The sequence below is a fragment of the Tursiops truncatus genome, chromosome 19 (genome assembly GCF_011762595.2).
Source record: "Tursiops truncatus isolate mTurTru1 chromosome 19, mTurTru1.mat.Y, whole genome shotgun sequence".
Classification (NCBI taxonomy): domain Eukaryota; kingdom Metazoa; phylum Chordata; class Mammalia; order Artiodactyla; family Delphinidae; genus Tursiops; species Tursiops truncatus.
The window spans coordinates 37,945,095-37,954,109 of record NC_047052.1 but is presented as its reverse complement, the minus strand read 5'-3'; positions in this window follow the sequence as shown (position 1 = coordinate 37,954,109).

Here is a 9,015-nt window from a genome sequence, read left to right as displayed (position 1 = left end):
ACTTTATGCCCCTGTCTTTCCCTGGGTTTGCTTTTCCCTCAATTCAAGGCTATTTAAAGGACATTTACTGAGAGTCTGCCATGAAATGGGCTCAGAAAAGAGAAGATTGGGCTGGGCTATGAGATGGCACAGAGCTGCACAGGCGAGCAGATCCCTGGGTGAGAGAACCCAGGCAGAGCTGAGCCCACGGCCCCGGTCCTCCCTCCTCTGCTTGTTAGGCAGACCCCTAGGCTGCTTCACCCTATACGCCTGTGATGCAGGATATTTCTGCATCATGAGCCCAGGCAGGATGACTGCCCTCTCCACCTCACAGGGCTTTTATAAGTCACATGGGACAGTGTACGTGAAAGCTCTAATTTATAGCAAAGGACTAAACAGCTGTAATTATTTGTCAGTCAAAACCTTAAAGGAAAAATTCCCAAAGATTGGCCTAGGCATTCACATAAGTGCCTCTGCTGGTCTTAGAGGAAATTTCTTCTGGGGCCCACCTCCTCCTCCCTGTCACTGAAGAGTGTGCGAGTGGCAGAGTGGCTGAGGAAGGTGCAGCAACAGGCCTCGGGCTCATGGTCTGTGCCCATCGGCAGCAGACTCCCTCAGATGTCAAACTGAGAAAGGTGGATTTTATATCCAGTTGGCAGGGGTTACGCTGAAGACAGTACTTTAGGAGAGTGAGTAACCCACACAGAGGTAGAGTTTCAACATGTTTTCTCAAGGCTCTGATTTAATTTTCAAGACACTGTGTGGGGGTCCCCAGGGGGCCTCTGGAGGGTTCCTCCAGGTACTTGCTGGTCTCCACGGCCCCTTTACCTCTCCTGCGGGGTTACAGTCGAGGAAGGCGTCATGAGAAAGCTTCTCTTAGTGCTGTGGTAGTGGTCTGTGCACCCCTTAAGCAGTTGTAACCCATCTGTGCACACTCCTTCCTCCAAGTAACCCCACCACCACACCCCACCCCCGTTGCCACTCTACCTCACTTCCTTGGTTCAGAACTCTGGGTTTTGGTGCTGGAACCTGTTGTGAGGTCCATTTTAGGCCCTTCCAGTTTCTGTGTTCACCTAGACCCCCTCCCCAGCACTGGGACCCCTAAATTAGATCACTAAGAAGCATCAGATCCCCTTTTGTTTTGGGTGACAACTTCTTCCCTGATGCCAGTTGGGTGGAATCCTGCCTCCATGTTGGCCCTTTGTCTGTACTGGATAGGTCCACTCCAGAACCCTCCCTCCATGGAGGGGAGATTCAAACCCCCATAACTCCAGCCCAACAGTAACAAATGCCATTTATTCAGCTCTTATTATATGTTGGCACTGAATTTACTGCCTCATATGATGCGTCATTTCATTGAATCCTCAGAATCACCTTATTAGGTAGATGTTATTATCTCCATGGGACAGAGGCACAGAGATGTGAATTTACTTTCCAGATTCTCAGATCTCCTAAATGGCAGATCCAGGATTCAAAGGCAGATCTGTCAAACTGCAGGACACTGAGCTCTTAACCACTCTGCTAGATTAAGAGATTTGGGATAGAACCTTGGAGGATGTACTTGAAGGAAAATTTTAATTTTATTGTAGAGGCTTTGCCCCATACTTAATCCTCCAGCTTCTCACAGAGGATGGCATTGCACACAGGTTACGCACAATGTCTGTTAACTACCAAGTATTTCCTGCAATGCTGGGAGGTCCTTGAGAGAAGGTAGCATGTCTTATTCATATTCATGTCCTCAGAACCTAGTAAGTGTTAAATACCCCAAGGAGCCAGTAGTACAAAGGAGAAGCTTTCTTGGCAGCCAGAGCTGCTCATCTGGAGGCGGAAGCCTGGGACTGGGTGACCATCTTGCAATCATGCAGCTCAGGCCTTCCTGAAAATGAAGTCAACTAAGGGTGGAGAAAGGTGGATTCCCAACGACATTATCAGGCACCTGGGACTGGCCGCCTGAAGCTGAGCCTCTTTTTATTTTCCTAAGGCAACATATCTACATTTTGAGGCAGCTGACTTGGGTTTCTGACATTTGCCATCAAAATATCCTAATTCAGGGGTCTTCAGTAAGTGCTTAATTAAAGGCACACTCCGCCAAATCCTGCCTCCCATTCCAGCTCCTGGCTACCAGCTCTGAACTCTCCTGCTTCCTCTCTCTGGCTACAGAGTCGTGGCTATCTCCCCTGCAGGACTAGCCCAAGCCTGGCCAGAGGGGACAGCACGAGGCTGGACTTGGAAGCAATCAGCATAGTGCTAAAGGGCTCACTCGTCTCCACTCTGTCATCGACACAGCAGCCCTGGGACCGCTGTTGCCATGAAAGATGGGTCTGGAATTGTCATTAAATTACACAAGTGTCCACTGCACCTTGTTATTAAGTCTTTGATGAGTCATTTCTTCATGGCCTTTTAATAAAGAGCAGATAAATAAGGAAAGGAGCTCATGGAAACTCTTCAAAGAAAACTCCAAGCACTGTTCATCCAGGAAGCCGAGGATGAATAGTTCAAAGACTGAAGGAGGCTGGGAGTCCCAGATCACAGGGGGCAATGGCTGGGTTCTCAGGGGGGCAGAGGGAGAGTGTGGGAGGCAAGGGGAGCAAGAGATCCGAGTGTCTTCATTCTGCAGCCAATCCAGCTCAGGGCAGATGTGACAGCAATGCCCACGCGTGGAGCTGGAGTCCGGAACCCCAGCCATCTCACTCCGACAGTCACTCATGGCTGGGCACCTGCTGCCTCCTTGCCAGAGAGGAGCTCCCTGGTCCATAGTCTCTAAAAGTCCACAAGGTTAAGTCTGCTCTTGCATTCTCATTGGCATGTGCTCATCTGCGCCAATGTTTGCTCTAACCTGCAGTGAAATGAGGAAAAGAGACTAGAGTGATTTTTCATGGCTGTACTTATCCAGTTCAAAGGATTTCCTTTTATTCTGAGCTTGCACGGTTTCCACTCTTTGGGCTCTACATTGCCCTTTCTGTGGTGAAATGATGGTGATTATAAAGGGTTGTTGACTTGGCAAAACAGAAAGCTTTCAACTGTATGTCTCCCCCACCTCTGAAGTCCTGATACTTGCACAGCACTGCTGGTGGACACAGCTCTGCCTGGGCCCCCTGGTGACTTCATGCCCAGCTGTCCTCCCAGCCCCCAAGGGCAGGTGTTTGGTGGGGAAAGAAGCTTTCCTGAGACCTCTCAGCAGAGTGGGCCTTTTTGTCCTTGTGCAAGCTCAGCACACCCAGTGGTGATTCTGAAGCAGTGAATCAGGCAGAAATCAAGTCCCAGTCTCACAGATGAGGGAAGGAACCCTGAGAAAGTAAGCCGCATGCCCAGAGTCCCCTGATGGCTGGGGACCAAGGCAGGATGAGAGCCTGGGGACGGTGCTGTGGTCGGGAGCTAAGACCCTCGGGTCGAACCACTGGTGTTGAGGCTCTGCCTCTCCCTCCCCATCTCATGACCCTGGCCGAGGGCCTTCCTCCCTGGGTTGGTGTCTTCCTCTGTCAGATGGGACAACGGTGACAGAGTCAGTGTCATGTGCAGAGCACTTGGAGGCTTGGGCAGCACAGCTCTGCATCAGATCAGCTCTCACTGCTGCCTTCCTCCCTAGGTTCCCCAGTGTGACCAGTGACAGAGGAAGGTTGATGGTCACTGGTTATAACCACATGTGCCCAGCTTCCGGTCCCTGGGCACCGGGGTCCCTGTGGGGTGGGGGGGAGGGGCTGTGTGAGTGGTTCCGGCCAGCAGGGTGGGGGCAGTGATGTGTGTCACCTCTGGGGGAGCTTCACAAGCTGTGCAGCTGTGCCACATTCTGCCTCTGCCACTGTGCAATCGCGGGCCGGGGCTTCCCTCAGCCTGAGCCCCCGGGGGTGACAAGGACCAGAGTTCTCCTGGCTGACCCAAGTGCGACATGCAATAACAGAGGAATAACCCTGAAGGTATCGGGGAATGTTTTTGCTTCCACTTGTCCCTGACGGAGGAAATAAGTAAAGTCAGGGCTGAGGAGATTCCGCGTGGACCTGGGCTGAGGTGAGACTTGTTATGGCCGAGATGGGCATCCTCCACTCTCCTCAGTCCTGAGAAGCTCCCGTTTCCTTGAGGGGCTACCAAGTATCCTCACAGATGCTGCAGTGGCCAGTGTGGAAGAGCTCAGGGCCCCGGCTGTGAGCGTAGCCTCCTCAGTGAGGTTTGCGTGCTAACTGTATAGCCCGTGAATAGCCCGTGGACTTGTGTAGGAGTCAAAGCAGTGACTTCCTGCCACTCCAGGTGTCGGGGCCAACCGCCTCCCTGTTATTAAGACAATAAAACTAGACAGTGGGATAGAGAAAGAGGGTGGGGAAGACCAGGGAAGGCTGCGGAAGGCCTCTCTGAGGAGGTGGGACTTGCAGGATGACAAGAATCCAGCCAAGGGGAACAGCATGCTAGGCAGAGGGTTGGGGTAAACATTGGCCTGAAAACTGTTTTGCATCAATACACTATAATAGATGTTAGGTGAGCACCCACTGTGTGCCAGGCCTTGTACTGGGTGCTAGGGAGACATCGTTCATTGCCGCGAACAGAGGACAGGGCCGTGGCCCTCAAGGACTTCACACCACATGTCATGATCCCGGTTGACATGCCTAATCTAGTAACTCCTTGGGGCAGCCCTGGAGAGCGGCACCATCGTTATTTCCATCACCTAGCAGAGGGGACTGAGGGCCAGAGGCGTTAAGTAACAACACACACGCAGTGTGGCCTTCCCACTAGGCCAGCCTGCCTTCCCACTAGGCCAGCCTGCCTTCCCCACTAGTGCAGACACGGAGCTCTGAGTGCTGGAAGGAGTGGCACGTTGTGAGCTGTGAGCCATGCTGAGGCCACGGGGAGGAAGGTCCCCAGGGCAGACAGCACCTGTGGGGAGTGTAAGCCAGGGGAGGTGGGCTAGGGAAGCCCCACATGGCATTTCTGCAGAAGGTAGGTCAGGCGTGCCCCTAGAGCCCCACTGCCTGGGTAAGGAATGTTGGTGCTCTTAAGAATCAGGCCTTTCTTCCCTGGGGAGGGGGGAAGGGAGGGCACGTGAAAGCACAGAAAAGGACTGAGGGTCCTGAGGCCCCAGTGGCTATACCTCACTCTGCCTGGCTGCTCCTCTCATTGTCCTGAACCATATGTCCACACAGCCTGCTGCAACCCCCCAGCTGGGGACGGCCTTCTGGCGTAGCTGTCCTCACAAGCATTGGACAAGTCAGTATGACACATGGGTCATTTTGAGGTGAAAATCTCCTTAATTCTCCACAATAAACACCATTAGCCATGTTGATAAACATGTAGAAATGTGTAAATAAATACATGGGGGTTTCTTCTTTGTCTAGAAATCTTAAAGGACCGAGTCATTCTCCCGGCTCTTCCTACCTGGGCAGAGGGTCTGGGTGGGTGGCCTGAGGTCACCTCTTCTGATCTATTTGTTTCTTTCAGGAGGAGACAGATGCTCAGCATGTCTCCATGTGAGTGCCATTCTCCCTTGCAGAAGGGGCAGAGCCAGGAGACACTGGGGGTGGAGATAGGGGCTAGGAGATGCTGTCCTCCTTGGGCACCACATTCAGAGTGACAGACAGAGCCTGCTGCTGCCAGCCTAGAAACAAGATGTGCTGAGAAGGAAGGAGGCAGCAGGCGAGAGGACAGGAAAGGCAGAGGGTTAGGGGCCCTCAGGACCACGGATAACTGGAGACTAGTAGGTTTAGGAGCAGTAGCAGGATCTAAGGATTTGGGCCAGAGTGGAAAGGCCAAGGGACAGACCATCCCACCCGGGGAATGGCCCTGTGCTGTTGGCAGGCTCAGGAATCCCACCTGCAAATAGGCCAGCCTTTAGGCTGGGGTCCACTTTCTTCTCCCTCTGAACACTGCAGCCTCCTCCTGGAGCCCTTACCTCCCCTTTGGGGAAACAGCATCATTACTTGGATCTCTTTCTTGCCTTTCACTGTGGACAAGGCTTAACAAATGAGCCCTCAGGGGCTGAGCTTCTGGGACCTTGGGGAGGGTAAGGGCGAGGTGAGAAGCTGATGGGAATGGAATGGGCACCCCTGCAAAAACCATGATGATGACATACATCTTTGCCTGGATGCCCTCCACAGTCAATGCAACCTGCATCATCACACTTGAGCAACAAACAGCTCTGCTAACACTCCAGTTTAGAGCTGGGAAACAAATGGGACAGAAGGAATCTTTGGGAGGATCGATTCCACTTGCTCAGAAAGAGGCAAGCCCTCCCGTCTCTCCATCACATTTTGCCTTTCCACAATGGGCCTTTCGCAGGCTCTCACCAAGGAGTTTGGGTCTGGGTGAACTGCTTTTTTTGTAATTGTCCAGTGCCACTCTAGACAAAATAACTGGGACTCTTTGTAGGAGACCTTTGCCCGATTGAAGTCTCTCGTGGTGCTTTTAAGGATGGAATGTGTTGGTGCACATTTCTGCAGCATTTGGTCTGTAGTTTGAGCTCAGTGGATGATATGAAATGGAATAAACTGCATCCAAACATACCAAGGGAACCAAAAACAGCTCAGCTTGCAAACGTGCTGAAGGAGCCAGCCTCCCAGCCTTCCCAGACTCTTTGGGATTAATCATATTTCCAAGAACATCTGTTTTGGTGTATTGTCCATTTTGCATTTAATTTTTGTATGATGGCAGCGGCTGGGAAATCAAAAATATCTGTGGTGCTGCAAGTCTGTGGAAATTGCACTCACGTGGCAAGTTGGCGTTAAGTCAGACTTTCTGCAAAAAGAGACATTGACCTAATCCTTATTGAATCCCATCAGGTGGGATCCTGTCTGCCGCTATCAGCTGGGGAATTTATCCAGCCAGCCATACGCGCCCTTATGTTTGATGTTCTGAAATTTCACTCAATTTTACTTTTATTCCAAGGATTAGAAAGTGCCGTCTGATCAAATGTGTAAGAAGGAGAGGGATGGAATCTGTGGGGCCCAGGTGACTGCTGTGCCAGCAGCTGAGGAGGGTGAGGGAGCAAGTTTTGCTGAGGATGCTGGCATGAGGGCCAGACCTCCCAACCCCACCTAAGAGACCTGTAAGGCCTTGAGGGATCCCCAGTTTCTCCTCCAGCCATTTTCCTCCTCACTCACTGTCCTCCTGCTCTCCTGGCTCCTTCTCGTGTCCTGAGCATGGCTTCCGTTCCCACCTGCTTCCTTCTGCACCTGCTGTTTCCTGTCCTGATGGCACTGGCCCTGTTCTCTGCAAGGCTCACGCTTTCTCCATCTCTCCATCTTAACTCAGTGTCACCTCCTCAGAGAGGCCCTCTCAGATCCCTTCGTCTAAATGAACCCCGTGCTTCTCTATTCCTTTTCCCTGCTTACTTTTTCTCTATTGCATTTAGCATGATCTAAAATAACCTGTTTATTTATGCTGACTTGTTTATCGTATCCTACATTGTTAGAATGTGGGCACCATGAGGGCAGCCAGGGACTGCCTCTACGTGGCCTCCATCCAATAAGGGTGAGGAGATGAGGCAGTCATTGCCTGGAAGACAGGGTTAGGACCCTGTAGTCAAAAGAAAGAAACCCACAGGGTCAGAGAGAGCAGAGGCCAGGTCTGGAGCTGGAGAGACCCAGGGCTGAGGGGTTGTGGAGTTTGCTTCCTTGGGCCTGACAAAGCCTGGCAGGGGCAGTGTGCTCAGAACCACTCAGGGTTTCCACGTTCAATAGGCAGTTGTCCTGACCTGGCATATTCCAGGAAGATTTCAGGCAGAACATGAAAGAACTTAAACTTTTTTGACAGTTAAGTATTTTTTTAATGTATTAGAGGAAATATATATAACTCAGGAATTAAGCTTCTAATTTTATGTGAATTGCTTAAGATGAAGCTTAAGCAATTTGAGTTTTTTTTTAGCCTGATTCAAGGAAAATTCTAAGGCAGGAGTCCGGACACTGTGACCCTCTGACCAAATCCAGCCCCTCTACCTGACTTTGTACATGAAGTTTTATTGGAACACAGTTGTGCTCATTAGTTTACATACTGTCTATAGCTGCTTTGGTACTTCAATGGCAGAGTTAAGTAGTTGTGACAGCAACCATATGACCTGCAAAGACTAAAATATTTACTATTTGACCATTATAGGAAAAGTAAATAATTTTCAAAAATCACTGAGATTTGTAGGACCCAGAGTGGGGAAGAGCCAGGCCATATCCTTCAGGGGATCAGCGAGCCTTTGCCTTTGGAAACTAAGCCTCCTGCCTTTGATCCTGGTGTCCTGGTGGGGCCACCCTCTGCCCTACCCTGTGGATGCTCTCCCCCTGCTTAGGGCCCAGAGGCTCCCTCTGGCTCCCCATTAAAGGAGCTGGAAATAGGGCCAGTTGCTCTACCCAAGGAGGGATGGATTTATCAGGTGGTTCAACACATTCAAAGTAGAGTTAGGCCCTTGCAAAAGGAAAAGTAGGGAGGCAGGAGACTGCGAGCTCAGGGCAAGTGGACACCATGCCCATGGTTGGAGCATGGGCTTATGCCCAAGGGGAGGCCCCAGCAGGGCGCATTCTGAGCTCCTGTTCACTTTCTTATCTGTGCCGTATAAGGAAGACTGAAGCTTAGTAAACAACTAGTCGATTAAACAGAACAACAACAACAAAACAACTTTGCAGATATTCAGAGAGACCACTTCTCAGAAAGTTTCGGATCTCCAGCAAAAACGTCTAGATGGGCTTAGTGTGAGACTGGGGGGAGAGGAGGCTGCTGTAATCAAGGCGAGTGGCAGAGATTAACTGGAGAGCCTGCAGCCTTGCACATGAATGGTAATTAGACTTGGGGCAAGGGGCTGTTTGAAAGAATGACATAATAAAACTTCCAAACTGGTCGGTATAATTTCCCCTGGCACCTAGCATGCATGAATAACACTCAGTCAAACAGAAGAGTAATCAGATTTGAAATATTCCTTTAATAATACGTTTGTCAGATCAAATATTAAAAATAGAAGATGGAGAAAAGGAGCAGCCATCTCCCTAGGGGTATCAGTTCCATAAATACTGATTCATTAAGATGTCTGCGTTGGTTCAAAGGGATAGATTTCAAAACTTGGCCAAGGTTCCA